Source organism: Hyposmocoma kahamanoa, unplaced genomic scaffold (genome assembly GCF_003589595.1).
Source record: "Hyposmocoma kahamanoa isolate Upper Pololo Valley unplaced genomic scaffold, ASM358959v1 224, whole genome shotgun sequence".
NCBI lineage: Eukaryota > Metazoa > Arthropoda > Insecta > Lepidoptera > Cosmopterigidae > Hyposmocoma > Hyposmocoma kahamanoa.
In genome coordinates this window covers 9,192,574-9,208,339 of record NW_020653743.1, presented here as the reverse complement: position 1 = coordinate 9,208,339, position 15,766 = coordinate 9,192,574, and the positions used below count along the sequence as shown (strand labels likewise).

At 34.9% G+C, this 15,766-nt stretch overlaps 1 protein-coding gene across 6 annotated transcripts in view; it reads right to left on the bottom strand.

Moving 5' to 3' along the window:
- Positions 1 to 13,851, bottom strand: part of LOC113228104 (latrophilin Cirl) — a 627,124-nt gene extending 613,273 nt beyond the window's left edge. For all 6 annotated transcript variants that reach the window (XM_026461250.1, XM_026461249.1, XM_026461253.1 and 3 more), the window contains exon 1: positions 13,596 to 13,851. The gene's annotated coding sequence lies outside the window, so the exon portion shown is untranslated. The remainder of the gene's footprint in view (positions 1 to 13,595) is intronic.
- Between the last annotated feature and the right edge of the window lie 1,915 nt (positions 13,852 to 15,766).

The following is a 15,766-nucleotide window of genomic DNA, read 5'->3' as shown; positions in this document are numbered from 1 at the left end:
CATACTCAATGCCTGGTCGGTAAAAAGGTACTTGGCTGAGTGACGAAAAGCTTACATTTCTCACAGATGGCGCTACGTCAACAAAGTCATTAAAACCAACAACAAAGATTTTCTACAAACACAAAAATTCGTAAGGTCTGCTAGTTCTTTCCGTGGTTTAATTGGCATATTATTTGGCATGGTTTGCTGGAAGACGTTGGTTCGAATCCAGCCGGATAAGGAATTTATTTAGTGTTCGATATTTATATTAATAATTATTCATACTTGTGTTGTCAGGAGGACATAGTGCAATTTCTTTGGCTATCATATTAACCCTTTTACAGGACAAAGTTGCTTATTGCTCATTGCTCATTGGCACCACATCCAGTCAGAGTAAATCTGATTGTGGAGGGGAAGACCAAGTAGCCGCAGCAGGTGGCGAGATTTCTACCGACTGTGCAGTGCGTGACTGAAAGTAGGTAGTACGAGTAGTTAGTTATTTGGGTAAGTGGTCGTGTAGTGTTGTTAGGAATGAGCATTGACGGTTGATGGTGTTGGGCTACTTACTGCCTTAGTGGATCGTCTTGGGTGAAGTTGTGTTCTCATCCATAGGAGCTTGAGTTGTATCATTTCTTTCCCTCTCTGATTCTGTGTCGGTTTACGAAATTTTATATATTCCTTCAGCTACTTGCATATCGTTATCTTTAGTTAGTTCTGTCCATTCGTTTTCGTTGCGTTGATAGTATTCCATGTCATGTTTTAGGGAGTCGTTCCACCCTTTTATGGACAGTACCGTACATAAAAAGTCACTACTTTTCTTTGTGCCGTAATGCTTAATAATAATTATATAAATTGTTCAATGCAAATGATTGAATTATGTCAGTACGTTGTTGATACTTCTCTCTGGAGAAGCAGTTACAAGCAGAAACAAACATTTACAATCAACTTAGTGCGGGGCTATGTTGAATGTGTGCGTTAAAAAATGTGAATGTGTGCGTTAAAAATAAAAGGTTAATAAAAATATGACTTAAAATTTTTAGGAAATTCAGAATTCTAAATTTAAACTGTAAAACCCGTAGTTGATTTTTTCGAGATCCATATAGAGAAACAGGGTATCCCGTACTACTTAATGTTACGGTAACTGTCCCTTTACTGTCCATTACGTGTTAAATAAATGCGTAATTCACAACTCTTGTATTTTAGTAGCAGTAGAGCCCCTTGTGAAAGAAAAGTTCTTTAGTAATTCAAAATTTTTTAAACGACCCGAAACAATACACCTTTAGAACGTGGTTACTGTAACTGTTTCTTCGTAATATGTTTTACCCCCGACGCAAAAAAAGGGAATTATAAGGTCGAAGTCTAAAGTTTAGTAGCAGTAGAGCTCCTTGTGAATGAGTTCGTCCAGGGAAGTACTGCCGCCAAGCAATAATGTGAAAATTACTGCGTTCCGGTTTAGAAGGGTAAGAGTGCTGGTGAAATTACAGGCACATGGGACTTGTCAACTTATTTCTCAGGGTGACGGACGCAGTGGCAGTGCCCATAAGATTTTTGCGATTTAAAACTGTGAGTGGCACTGCTAAGATTATGGATAGGCACACGCTTCAGAAATCGTGCGCTTGGTGGTAAGCGACATCGCTTACCACCAAGCGCACGACTTCTTCGTACCGTCACTTGGTATTGTAGAAAACAAAAAAAACGTAATGAATAGTTACGTGATCAAGAATTCTTAAAACCTGATACATCAAGGTCAAACGTATAATACATTTATGTTTTGTCAAAAATAACCTTTCTTCCAAATTTAACATGTTTCAAAAACACTATATGATAGCAATTAATATTTTTGTTCGCTGTTCGTTACGTTTAGTTCCACTTAATTGACATTTATTAGGTGTTAATGTGACATCTAGTTTAGTGAAACAAACTCGAACAGATTTAAACTCTCAGTTATTAAGTTAGCAAATGAGATTCTTCCCAGAGTCGACAGTTTTGTGTTATGGTTAAAGTTTAATTATGGAATTTGGATTTAATTAACGTTGAAAAGATGATTTCTAATTTCTTCCGACATGCCTGTGTGCAGCAGTGGGGTCTTTCGGCTGAAGAGATGATGATAAATAAGGTAGTATATTTGAATACAATTTTTGAAAATATCTTCTGTATTCTTGGTACTTACTTACTCCGCTGGCTCAGCGACCCGAAGTGGATCTTGGTCGCGCCGCAGAGGTTTTTCTCCACTTTGTCCCTCCATCGGTATTTGGGACAACCAACCAGTCGTCGACCACTAGAACGTCATACGCAGGCCCTTTTCACCGACCCTATGAGCTGGCATCCTTTCGAGGTGTGCGAGCGAACGGAGTCTTGTGGATTTGATTTCTCCGATAATATTGGACTCAGGCACGATGTCCTCTCTCTCCTGGTTCTTTCGGATTCTCCATCTTCTTTCTGCGTTGGTTCAAAATTCTTACGGAAGGTCTTCCTTTCGGCAACAGCTTCCTTCAGAGTTAGTGTCCATGCTTCTCAATTTTTAACCATGTCTTAATGTCGGTCCGATGACGGTTTTACAGACACGGATCTTAAGTCTTTTGGTGTTAGATACCAATACTTTGTGGCGAGCTGCCGCACATCTTAAAGCTCCATGAATGCGGCATTTATTCAAATTTATGAACATGTACCATAACACCATACACCAGTGTAACAGAAAAATATATCCTCTAAAATGGACTTTTAAGTAAAGAAGATCGTAACAAAATAATAAATACACAGTAAAACCTAACACAGCCACTTATTAAACCGCGAAACATCAGTTTACAAGCCGTTATATCCAATTTCTTTCATCCCATATCTAAGAATTCCCATTTTGATGCTCGTGTAAAAGCTTTCAGCGTTACTTGATGTCTTTTTCAAAGACTTCTTAGAGTAGACATTTTAAAACCACAGGTTTACGAGCAAACATTATTCGGAAGAAAATTGCGACTGGCTTAGATTCTTTGCAGCAAATCGTAGGTATAGGTACTCCAATGTATACTGTACGTCCTTCTATACCCCTGCTTGTACGACGTAATACCACAATATTACAAGCAATACTATACACAAGATTCTCAAATTGTTTTTGACGTTGTACTACTATCCCACTATTAGAAATATGGATGGCTTCTTAGTTAGCAACATGGACTGACTATTATGAAGTTGATTATTCTTTTTTTATGATACCAAGTGTCGGCACGAACAAGTCGTGCTCCTGGTGGTGAACGACACGACTGTCCATAGCAGTTCCAGTGCCACCCAGCTAAGATCTTTACTTTCCTGGACGAACTCTTTCACAAGGAGCACTACGGCTACTAAACCTTCGTTTTGGATATAAATATACCGACATATTTAGCACAACAAAAAAGTGAGAATATAAAACAACAGTAACGTTTATATTTCAAACTATAAGAACAAAACAATGTTGCTTTAACGTCGACTTACTACAGCCTTCATCATCATCGTCTTATTTAAGAACCAGGCTCATGTCGGTGTAGTCTTTAAAAAAAGAAAAGAAGAAGGCCAAGAATGGCATACAGTGAATAAATAAAGAAGTAAAGGCCTACTCAACTTTTATTGAAAAAATCGACATTAGGCAAAATGCGTTTTTTTTTACGGAAAAATAAAGTAAGAATTCTAACAGTTTAACATTGATTAAATCAAAGTTTTATAAAAAAAAAACTTTTTTACACTTTACAGGAACGTAAAATCAACCTCGAACAAATCGAGAAATCAGTATTAGTAGGAAATTAAAACAAATTAACGAAAAAATGTCAGCGACCATTTTTTTTTCAAAAATTAAATCTAAATAAAAAAGTAAAATAAATGGCCAGACTTGAAAAAACACCGCATTATTTTGGGGATTATACTAGCGTTCCGTTAAATGTGCCGGTGGGTGGCGAACGTTTAGACGAACACAACCTTTTCCGTGGGTCTTGGACCTTACAATTGTCAACCTACATTATATCTGCCTTGCCAATATTATCTTGCTTTTGTAAAGAAGTGCTTTTATAGTTTAGAATAGAACTGATAATAAGGAGTGTTTTATGACTACAGAAGAACCAACTTAAACGAGTTCTACGCATTCCATGTCTATCTTCATAGCTTAATAAATAGACAAAACCACTCTATCAAATCGTTGAAGTCGATTTCACAAACTTACATCTACCGGTCGGAAAACTATTGCGGTGACAATTTGAATGAAAAGTCATTACTGTCAAGTGTTAAAGATAATTTTGTTTTTTACGTCTTTAAGCTTTTAGTGGAATATATTTTTTTGTGACGAGGGCTGACAAAATGTTTAGATCATTAACCAAAGTGTTACACTATGGCAGGTGTGGTTGTAATGACTTTTTTGACGTTCTAAAATCGTCGTTATGAAAAGTTCTTTAGTAATTCACATGCTAATGTAAAATTCTTCAAACGACCCGAAACAAAACACCTTTAGAACGTGGTTACTTCGACTGTTTCGTCGTAATATGTTTTACCTCGGACGCAAAAAAAGGAAATTATAAGGTTGAAGTCTAAAGTTTAGTAGCAGTACAGTTTCTTGTGAATGAGTTCGTCCAGGGAAGTACTGCCACCTTACCTACTTGTGTCGCCAAACAGTAATGTGAACACTACTGCGTTCCGGTTTCAAGCAAAAAAAACCTATAAATTTTACTTATGTGGTTTTGTCTTTAAGCAGACGATATGGTCCTACGAGGTTGCTAGGTATTTCCTAAATTACCCTGTAATATATATCTTTTTTCAATCTTTTGTATCAATGTTGAGTTGATATTAGTAGTCATAAGTTTTGCAGTATAGCATGTATCAGTACTGCCACTTGTAAGCGTTTTAAATAAAGAAATCATTGTACAAAACTGATGGTAACCTTATATATAAATTTATTATAACACAGTCAATTGTTTGAAGACTCTCTTTTATTTTTTACGGCACGCGATAGGTCATCCGGCTCTATTTATCTGTGACCTTTTTCTTTTTAGGTCATTTGTGTATTTAGTGTTTCAAAGAATTGCTTTGACACGTTTTAATTATTATTTAAAAAGTTAAACAGTGACATTAAACTATATTCGTGTTAAGGTCTGGTGATGCGAGTTTAAGTGTTAAGCAAAAGTACATTGCTTGGTATGAATTACAAATTTTGAATTATGCATAAATTACCAAATACGCCAGGGAATGTACTGCTACTTACTACTTGCTAATTAACTCAACATTGTCTGTGTAATCAGGCCAATAGCGACATTCCAGTTTTAAAACGTACGACGATAAACGTATCTAGACGTACTGGTGGTAGTACAATAGTGTTGTAACTCAAAACATGTGAAATTCAAGATTCAAGACCATTTCTGAACGCAATAATTTGATTTTCGATACGGCAAATACCGAAGGATTTTTTAAAGTGTATTAATAATCTCTTAAATCTTTGTGTTAATAATTATAACAAACTAGTGGAGTAATTTCACAAAAAATAATAAAATAACATAGTGGTGAAACTACATCTTGAACTTAATTACAATTATTAAAGCGAATTTCCTTGTCAGTGCAATATAAACATAATTCTTCTAAAGCTATTTTAATTGTTTCTAAAACATTGAAGTATAAAGTAAGAAACTGTTAACAACGTAATTCTGTCTCTAAACTATTGAATGCCAAAATAACAGTTAAAGTAAAATGATGTAGTAAAACTTACCACGCGGGACAGCCATTGACTCGGCAATGCAATGACTATAAATTCACTGTTTACTGGCTACACTCAATGCTATTCTAAATTGTTTAGGTGTGAATAAAGTTTTCGATTCGTGAAGCATTCTTTGAATGTCATTGTCAAACTATGCGTAGTTTACACTTATTTTATAGACATGTTGAAAAATATACGGGATGCTCAACAATTTCTTCAAACTTTTGTTTTTTTTTCTATCAGACTACAATGTCAATCCTATTACTCTGTCATTACTCTAAGCTACAAGTTTTCAAACGGCTGAGAACAGAAAATCCAGTTTTAAACGCAAATATTCAATTAGGCTAGGTTCATGGTACCGTGGTTGCATAGGTTTTAAAGCGTGTGAGGTTAACGCGGAGAAATTAATTGCATGATATATAAAAGTTTCAATTTTAGAAATAAAATATAGTCTCTCAATGTAAATAACGCTCGTATATAAATATCTCCAGTAACAACCTGAATGAAACTGATTTTTCGAAGTAAAAAAATCAAAATTCTGAGGAACTTTGCTTCTGTTTTATCGACCAAAAGTCATATCTTCGGTTTTCATTAGTAATCAAAAAAACCAGTTTAATTCGTATTTATTTAAATCAGAATTTCCGTCAAAACGTCTGTTTTGGGTCTCACTTAACCTTAAATATAAGAAATGATCAGCGTTTATTTCAACCTTAGTTATTATCATGATCATGTAATTTTTGACGTTTACTTATAAAACTGTTGAATGGTAAAATAATTAAATTTATTTCACCACTTATATATATAATATACGTGGTATAATTATAGTTTATAAATAAATGCAAAAACTTTTAAGTCCTTATTATGTAATACCCAGTAAGGGCAAAGGACAGCAACCACTTAAACATACTAATTAATAACATTACAATCACTTGTGGGTGTATGATGAAGAAGTCCCAGGTTCGATTCCCGGTAAGACCAATTTGTAAAACTAAACTTTTCTAATTTCGGTCTAGCCTGGGTGCTCTGGGCAGTGCATACAAAGTTAATTTCGTTACTGAAGTTGTCTTAGTACAGGGAATTCTCTAGTTGGAGACCAGATAAATTGATGTGATTGTCTGGCACATTATTATTATGATTTTTTTCTTTGTTTTTATGATATCAAGCGATGGGGACGAACAAGTAGTGGGCCTGGTGTTAAACGACATGCCTGCCCATAACAGTTACAGTGTCACTCAGAGCTTTTAGTCGCAGATTTGACGGGCACTGCCAACTGCTTGTAATTTCACCAGCACCCTTAACCTTGAAAGCCGGTATGCAGTAACGCTCGTATTACCGCTTGGCGGCAGAAATAAGTGGCAGTACTTCCCTAGACGAGGGAGCTCTACTGCTACTAGATTTCTCAAACTGTTGGCTGGTTGAAACTACATTTGCGGATCGAAATAAAATAAATGCGGTTTGTGAATTATTTACTTATTATAATTATGACTATATAAATATTTTATAATACATTTTTCAATCAATGAACTATGTAATATAATTAATCAAATCAAAAGTCAAAAACCAATCCAATTAACATAAAATTACGACAACCTCCACATCCGTTCCATTAAAAAAAATGTCCGTCAATTATGAACTAAAACTTTTTCAATTCCATAAGTTCTAAATTCGAAAAAAGTATACTTAAAACAATGTGACCGCGTCCCGAGTTATCTTATACCGACCGAGCGTCGGTAACGCTGACCGCATAACGGTAAATATTAAGCCGTGGTACTGTTAAATGTCGATCCGTGATGGATTATTCACTAGCAAGTAAGTACTCAGGGCTACCTTGTGTTTTAGGTAACCGACGTCTAGAGATCAAAATTCAACTTACAGGTATAAAAAAACCGGTAAAAGAAAAAAAGTAAAATTATTTCACAATCCAAAAAAATGTTTTTTAATATCAGATTACGTATAATTTATACGTGACTTTATACCTAGTGTCTTTGAATAGGTGAATAGGTAGTGTGTCTTTGAATAGGTGAATAGGTAGTGTGTATTATCTAGTATCTTTGATTAGGTGAACAGGCAGTGTGTTTTATTTATTTTTTTGTTCAGTTTGTGTTTTTGTTTCGTAATTATTTATTTATGTTCTACGTCTGAATGTTTTAATTATGTTTTGTTTCGTTTTTTTCTTTGGTGGTAAACAAATAAATATATTTTCTTTCTTTTTTTAAATTAGAATGGTAAAAGCGCCTAACGTACTTATATTAAAATGAACTAAATATAATTTACATGCTTCCTAAACTACCTCCGTGTTCGAATGGTTACTTTGCTGGCCTAACACGCTGAAGCCCAGGGTTCGATTCCTGGGTCGAGAGAAATATTTGCAAAGCCTGTATTTATTTCGCTCGTGAGATTGGATGTAATTTGTGGTTGTCTGTGCGTCTATGGCACCCGCGATAAGGGTTCCCCTAGTGCGGGACTATAAAAAAAAATTGTTACATGCCACGCAAGTATAGTTGTTCTATCACTTTCGTATCAAAAACATATTTTTCTAGACATCCTGAACTTTTATACAGAATAATGTTTTTTTTTCTTTATAATTGTACATTTTATTTATTTTAACCGTACACAAATCACTGCATTTGAAGATAAAGTCGATGACAAGTTTGTCACAGCCCTAAAAATGGAAGCTATCGATGAACTGAACAATAAAATCGGCTTTGCCCAAATGTAGCGTTCCGTCATCCATTTTTAAACAGTCTTTTAGACTGAGTGGACCCCGGGATTTGCCCGCGATGAATAACTTTAAAGTGCTCATAAATGGGGTTTATTATTTTAAGGCGACGAGTTCTGTCAATCTGTAATAAATAGATTTTGCATAAACGACTTTACATTACGAACATTTTTTTACAAACAGGCGTGTTCTTGTTTAGCGTACGTTTGTAATGTAACTAAGATTGACTACAGATGAATGAAAAGGTAAGCGTTACTTTTATATTAAAAAAAAGTCTTCAAAAGTTTGCTTATCAGCTTTTTTATTGACACCGGAACGGAAAGTGCGCTAGACCGGATTCATCCCCTAGTTAGTAGTAGCACAGCGTCCAATTCGTATCAGTTCCAAGTCCGAACAATGGCTGTCCGAAAAAGGTGTACAAGCGATATTCGTATTTTCTCAAATTTGAATCGGACTCAATGCACAAGCGACATCCGAAGTGGGTCCGAGTTTTCTAGATTTGTATAGTCTGGGATTCGGAACATACGCGCTTAGACGTGAAATATTTTCTTCAAATTTAAATAGAACCAATACTGAGGTACTTCCAATGAGAGGTCTTTCCAATAAAAAAGAATCATCAAAATCGGTTCACAAACGCCACGTAATCGCGTAACAAACATACAAAAACAAAAGATTCAGTCGAATTAAGTACCTCCTCCTTTTTTTGCTTTTTTTCCTTACAAAACGTGAACTTGACCTACGACCATTCGCTGTGTCAATCAGTTTTCAGAGCAGATTAAATCGTGTTACAGTGTAGAAAATACAAGTAATTTTTTTAGTCAACGAATTATACTTGTAGAAGTGAAATTTTTCGTCAATCGGGATAGGCATCTATAGTCAAATTGCTATCTTTTTATTGAAACATATACTTTACCAATAAATGGGTATAAAAATAGGCATGGAATTTCATATGAAGCTAAGTATTTGTATTTGAAGGTAAGTAAAAATCATATTATAAACGTGTATTTTACTAAATAGATGTACTCAAGACTGTAACTTAAGTACCCAAACAAATGGGCTATAATTGACCATACTGCCAGATCTGAAATTGTAATAATTTTTCAATACTTCAATTTTCTGATATTTTGGCGCGGGGATTCGTTATATATATTTACGATGGCCATTTTGAATGACATTTGTAAATGACACGATAAATGTTCTCATTTTAAAAAGTTTCCGTTTATTGTTTGGAAGCTCTGTTTCTTAACTTTTTCAATGAAATAGATTTATTAACTATGTAAAGAGTATAATAAAAGAGTAATAATTACATAACTTTAGTAAATGTGTTTGAGAATTTCGTTTCGTATTTATAGTAAATAATTACCGTGCTATGCTAACAAAACAGTATAGAATGAAATGAATGGCGCTTGATAAAGGACTCGCAATTGTAATGTAATACTAAAAAAATACGAACTAGATAGTAGAAGTTACACCACAATTTTCAATTACATGTTTTTTTTCATTCAGACCTCAAGAAAGCGTTTTAATATTGAAAATGTTAAGTGAACAAGGTGTTGCCATATTCAAAAATTTATTTAAAAAATCGAAAGGAATTTAAAAGTAAAATCGTAAATCACGATTCCCCCAATGAACGCAACGCCATAAATCGTTTCCACGATAAAAAAATTTCCCTACTCAATTAATAGGTACAACCACGGATGCTTTATGTTGTAGAGCACTCGAATTCCACGACACATGTCAACATCTGTTCGACAACTACCAGGGACACACGTTTCCGGACGTTTTCAATTTTTTTGTGGTAAAATTAACGCTTGGGGTCACGTTCGGATACACGTGTTTGCTGTACGACACGGTAATAAATAGGAAATGCAATTTTTGTACGCGAAATGACTTTGATTGGAGTTTTTCTTTTTGTCATTTTGTGATTCGCTGAAATAGTCATTCATGAGACATAAATAAATAACGAATAATGTAATATTTTAATAAATAAACATCAAGTCTGCTAATTATCTTGAAAGTAGTGGTCATTGTAATTCCATAGAGTTCTTAATTGGACGTAGTTAAACAAAAAGTATCCAAAGCACAGTCCAGAAGTTTGAAGTTTAAAAGTGTTTCTCACTCTTGTTTTATTTTGAAAACGTACAGTGGGATGCAACTCCAGAGATATTTATTTATGTTTATATGTTGGATATTTTTTGCTGATCTTAGAGGTTTAGGCTTCAGGGACCGTTTGGTACATATAACTGATTTTTTGACAATTTTGTGAATTGGATCCATTTTGCTTTACTACGTCGAATTGCAATTATGATAATATTTATTATTCCGCTGAAATCTTGTTGCAATGGCAGTTGAGTTTGAATAGTGTCAGTGGATTCATTCAATCAATCACTAACGATCGATGTTGCTTCTAAAACTACCATGGAAATTATTACTTTAAACAATTTAGTCTTCAAACAAAGTATATCGAGCAACTAATCAACAATATATATATATATTAGTACAGTATGCATACGCCATCGATTCGCCAATTAAAAGCAGAATACCAAAAAATTTCAACATGGCAGTTGATTAGTTGCTCGATGGTTAACCATTGACAGCCACTGCTCTAAACTTTTAGCAGAATACCAAATGTACAAAGTCCTGTCATTGACATACAACCGAGATGATTTAAAATTAGCAGATTAGCAAACTAGGAAATTTCCTGTACTATGAATAAAGTGACCATACGTCCCGCCTTAAACGGGACAGTCCCGCTTTTAAGCCTCCTGTCCCGTTGTCCCCGAAATATTTCACAATGTCCTGCTTTGACAAAACAAGACACACGTGACATTAATTCACCAAACTACACGAGATAAGTTTTTCTTTTTAATTTCCTTAAACATTTCGTAACTATTACAAACATGTGTTTTGTTTTAATTAATTTTTATAACACAATAGTAAATTTACAGGCGTCCCGCTCCGAGGGAAATAAATAATGGTCACGTTAACTATAACCCACCCAGATCAGAAAGAGATTCATTTTCCAAATTTGACCTACCGAGAACGAAACTCGGGACCTCCACATACAACGCTCACGATGCAAACCGTGGTTCACGGAGGTTCATCGTCCGAATAAAAATCGATGACAAATATTCAACATTAAAAAGCAAATTAATTGTAAATACTACTCGCCTCTAAAAGTTACTAGTTCTTGTCAGATACAGAGCTATAGTTTTAACTGCCTCCGTGGCCGAACGGTTATGAACGCAGGGGTCCCAGGTTCGATTCCTGTGCCGGGAGAAATATTTGTATGGCCTACATTTATTTCTCTCGTGAGTTTGGGTGTAATTTGTGTTGTCTACATATGTGTCCATAGCACCCGCGACACAGGGTTTCCCTAGTGCGTAGTGTGTTGAGTGTTTGCGTTATTATTATTTTATTATCATATAGCTATGATGAAGAAATATTCTATCACTCGTCAGTCACCTAAAACATCTAATAGAATATAGAAAATATTAAGAATGTTCAATGTATACTCATATATTGCAACGCCCTAACATCGTCCATGAATGAAAGACAACACGAAATAAAATTATCTACTCCATTGCTATTTTGCGTTTGCAAATACAAAAAAATGTTAATAAAATTACATTAACATACTTAGTAAAAAGCTTTTATATCTAAAAGATATTGAATTTGACAGAAATCCCTATATCTTAACTACTTATTATTATTCAAAATCCACAACTTTATCTTTCATACGACCGCCATCAATACAGAGTTTATGTTCCGTTTTACGACTAAATCAACGGTTTCATCTTGTAAATGTAACCCTTAAGTTGTCTATAAAATTATGCCATCCGAAGTATTCAAAGTAGGATCATAAAAGATAACGTAAAACCAAAAGAAATGTTAAATATCTTTTTGTTTTTAATAAAAAAAAACTGTTGGCACGCGTGTTTTAACATTTTACATGCCTGCCTGTTTTCGGGGCGAAATAATAAAATTAAGTAATAAAACGCTTTAGCCATTTACGTTTTAATTCTTTATTTAGTAACAAACGATGTCCTTTATTAAATTCTTAGTTATTGTAGCTTATTGGAATAAAATATGAAACGAACTTAAATGGATAATAATTCATTCATTTCATCATTTCGGCTATTTATTCGTAAGCGTATCGGAAAAATGGAACACACAAATTTTCTCGGTATTTAAAAAAGCAATTAAAATAATTTACTTGGAGAGTTTGACGACTGTGATTTTTGTTGTTCGAAAAAAACCTATTCTAACAACATGAATTAGTGTTTTGGGATGTGTTCATTAAAGTAAAAAGTGGAAAGAAACCGAGCATTATAATTGTGCGTGCATGAGAATTACTAAATCGTTACAAAGCAAAATTGTTCCAAACAGTCGTTGGGAACCGAAATTAGTATACAAAACGGTGTTTTGTGAAATCAGGTTAACAAAGCTATCTATTATTCGGCTCCGTATAATTAGAGGTAAAGATTCGCCCTCAAATTGTAGTTGATAATAGAGAAAGCTTGGAAAGCTTACTATTTTGAGACAGACTGCGCCATCTAGCGGGGAGCGCTCTGTTAAGGTTTTGATTATTTGTTTATTTCCTTAAAAAATTAAGTTAAATGAACATTTGTTGAGAACAAAAGGGTAGCATTTACTTGGTAACTACGGATTTGTGCGATTATTAATGGAGATTGGAATTTCAAGTATAAGCGATTTGAAAGTGTTATAAAAAAGCTCATGAACGTCTCAAAAGCGACCGAGTCTAATCTTATCGCCCCCATCATCGCGGTCCAACTATTCCTAATACACGACAAAGCACAAAAAATCTTTATTAACTCAATTATAATCAAATCGACGAAAGTCCAACAACAAAAGTTATCAAAAGATCGTTAAGTGGCCTCGCGTACGGGTCTAGATGTACCGTTATAGTGAACCGCCTAATTAATAGTCGCCCACTCGCACCTCGGCCAGAGTCGAACCCGTTCCGAGGCTGCAGTGTGCAGCAAACAGTGCACACCGCATCTACAATGCAAATCCACAAACACCATCCACAATCTGCGATTCAATACCGACGCGTTTACACCGCGCGAGCTTCCTTACTCGCACACGAAACCGAATCGAGACTATCGATTTAACTCTACACGAGGGTCGTAGAAAGAATTCCTTACAACAATGAGCCGGTGTAACAATAAATACCTTAATGATATCCCGAGATCGGAGAGAAAAGGCGTCCGGCGGCAGGCGGAACCCGTCCCACACTTTTCAATACAAATCCACTATAGCATCTTGTACACTAAACATCACAAGGAATGGCACAATCTCACAGGAGCACTATTCAATTTGTAATCCACAGCACTGGTTTGGTTATGGTACAAAAAGATGTTTTTCGTAACACAACGCGGCGAGACTATCTCTCGACAAGAGGACCAACGCTCGCGGGAGCCGGGCACGGACTGAACTGGTTTTGGTGGGGAGGGCGCGCGGGGATGGGCGGACGGGTGCGTTTGGTTCGTTTTATGAAAATATTTCGTGAGTAATGCACGTGTTATGTCGGCGAGTGCGTCGGCCTAGAACGGCCTCGGTTCTTTGATTGAAGTGCAGGGCTCTGTAGATAAGATAATGAAAAGCAACGCGTCGAGGTGACCGTCACACCAGCACATGTCGGAGCACCTTGTGAGGTCTTTGTCTCCTGCCCACGCTTTCCATTCGATAAAGCAGGCTATGCCCGGGCTTTAAGCTCGTTGCATTTGTATCTACAATCAAATTTACAACGTATTGCTACTCGTATGATGTTAGATTGGATATGGTGCCATCATTGTGTTTCTATGGAAATTGCATTGCTTTCGAGCGTTTCGAATGTAATTTTCTTATCAACTGGACAATAATATGACGATTTATGTGAAGGGGTTGGTATTTAAGAGAACGCCGAACAGAAGATAGCATTTACCTTTATTTAGTTTTAATGGAAATAAAGAACAATTGTTAACCATTACGGAAACTAAGAAATAAAATCATACGAGTAGATTATTGTATTATACTATTTTTAGAAGTCAATGTGGAGTATCAATCTAAAGACGTGACTAATGAAGTGACGAGATGGTCTTATAAATATCTAGGCTAGGAACAATTGTAAATACAAATAATTAAACGCAAAGTAGCTAATTGTTAAATTTTATCATAATCATATAATATTATCAGTAATATTTAAATGATATATTTGGCGTTTTACTGTTTTGTGTCATTTCATTGTAATCTAACAATAATAGGCTGTTATTGTCCCAAATAAAATAAAAAAATACATCGTATCTAAATGAAACAAAATGCTGTGCCGTAACTCAATATTGTGGACTTAAGAAAGCACAATTTGAAAATTAAAAAAAAAACACATAATGGATCTTTTTATTTATACATAATATAGGAAATGAGACTGTTTTTCCGGATTTTAATCGCGTATATTTTTCAAACAAACCCTTTACAGGTCTCATGGTGACGGTTGACATCGAAACGTCGGTTTGTTTGAAAAAACAAATATACGCGATTTAAATCCGGAAAAATAGTTTCATTTCCTATGTGTAACAATCGCGAAAACCTAAGAACTCGATATTATAAATAATACTTAAGTATTCAATTATAAATGAGTATATTATTGCTTTTGTTCAGTGTTTTAAATTTTCACATCGTGTTTTCTCAATTTCACAATTTTGAGTTACGACAATATTTGGTTTCGTGTTCATCCGCAAATAAAAATGCAACACTATTCAGAATAAAATCCATTCGGTACTTTTTTGAACTCGTATTCTAACAATTCTACCAATTTTTGAGTTACGACAGTATTTGGTCACACCCCGGATACTCCATACAACGGTCGAAAATTATTTACCTACTACTACTACATACAGCAAGGCGCTATCTGCACACGTGCAAATGTTTGCGTGAAGTGGCAGGGTTACCCATCACTTTCTTGCACTACTACGTTACTTGGTCAGAGCGGCAACATAGCGAAAATTCTAACGCGAATCTGTTATCTATGATTCTTTTAATAGATTACATGTCTATTATGTATTTACATCGGTATATTATCATATTTTCCATTAATTCACTAACTATATAGGGTAATATTGAAGATTTATTTCAAAAATATATTAAAAGCACTTAAAATGTTATATTTCTGACATGTATTTCTAAGTAAGGTAACCAAGGTATTTGAAATGGCTGGTCCAAGTTTAATTAATGATTAGATATATTCACTACCTACGTAATATTAGGGGTTAAAGTATGAAATTGCCGTTTTATTGCAATAGGTTCTTTGAATTTTCATAGAATCTTCATGGTTTGAGGTTTTCGAATGAAACTTTTTTCAAATGGTT